The sequence below is a fragment of the Propithecus coquereli genome, unplaced genomic scaffold, assembly GCF_000956105.1.
Source record: "Propithecus coquereli isolate 6110/MARCELLA unplaced genomic scaffold, Pcoq_1.0 Scaffold187, whole genome shotgun sequence".
NCBI lineage: Eukaryota > Metazoa > Chordata > Mammalia > Primates > Indriidae > Propithecus > Propithecus coquereli.
This window is the reverse complement of record NW_012143523.1, coordinates 1930024-1931546: the sequence shown is the minus strand read 5'-3', so window position 1 is coordinate 1931546 and position 1523 is coordinate 1930024.

Genomic DNA, 1523 nt, shown 5'->3' with positions numbered 1-1523 from the left:
TGCATAGAGAGAAATAATCGAATCATAGGAATGGCAGGGGTGGAAAAGCGAGAGCAAAGGGCAGGAAGACAGAGAGCAAGGCTTGCCTAGAGAGAGCTATCTGAGTCACAGCACCAAATATGTCAGGTTTTAGTCTGAAAATGTCTGTTCTTGGCGTGCCCATGGCCTCAGAATGACCAGAAACACCAAAGTTAGGCAAGCATGAAAATAAGGTTTATTGAGAGAAAGATAGGATTATTGGGCAAGACCAAGACACAGGTTTACAGATCATGGTGCATACGCCACAGATGATGACTGAACCCATTGTCCCACTGTCGCAGCAAAGGGAGAGCCAAAGGAAGGGCACATAAAAGGGGCTTGGTTATGGTCTGCGTCTTGTTTTATAGTGCCCAGATCGGAATTTCCCTCGTGGTTCAGAGGTCACCATGGAACCACTTAGATTGGACAGCTGGGGGCTGTATGACCTGAGTCTTACTGTGCATGCAGATCTCCCATGAGCCTCTCTGAAAGCCCATTTGGGGGAGGTGAATCACAGCAACATCCACTTTCGTCCCTAGGAGACCCAGAATCCCTTGCTATCTACCTAACAATGCCAATTTATATTTTTTCTACATAAACCTTAATTTAGTTTTTTTTTTTTTCCAAATTTTATAAGGAGGATATTTAAGAAGTTCTGATACATATTGGTGTTAGAAATTTCAGGAGGATTCTCAAGAGAAGAAACTGCCTTCACAGAGAGTCTTGAATGTTTACCATTTAAAGGAAAATTACGGCACTGATAGGAAGGAAGGAAAGAAGGGAGGGAGGGAGGAAGGAAGGATGGGAATTGAACCCAACATACCAGGTGGACTTTCAGATACTGACAGGATGTGTAAAAACTTGTACTGGAGCTCTGATTTTTCCTAAATTCCTTCTAACCATAAATTTTATAACCTCAAAACTTAAAAAAAACAAAACGAAACCTTCAATACTTTCAAATTATATCACAACATTGTACTTTGCCACTACTGCAAACCAAGATTTTCTTACTAAAACATTCTCAGGAATGTTTTAGTTCACCTCTTTGTTACAGCTTCTGGCACCTTTGGGTAAGCAATCCTTGAACCAGTGTCACCAACTCTAGAGTAAGGTGCCAATAGCATGTTTATTGACATCATCTTTCTTGCCATTGGTGACAATTTCAGGTTCACCTGGACAGGCTTGAGTTAGAAAATGTTGCTGATTTTGTTAACTACTGTATCTCTCCTTCATAAATAATTTTCAGTCTTTAGAATAAACCAGATATTTGCAGTGGTAGGACTTTGCTTTTTCTTTCTTTTTGAGAAGCAATGTTTAGTTTGGAAATCTAGGACTCCAAATGTAATTTGCTCACCAGATCCCTTGCTTCATTGAAGGAAATAGGGTATCCAAGGGTTTCATCATTCTTATTATCTTGGGCAAATTAGGGCCCATTAATGAAGGGAATTATAAAGAATAACACCTCTTCTGATTAATCATAACAATCCTAATAACATTAATGAGCA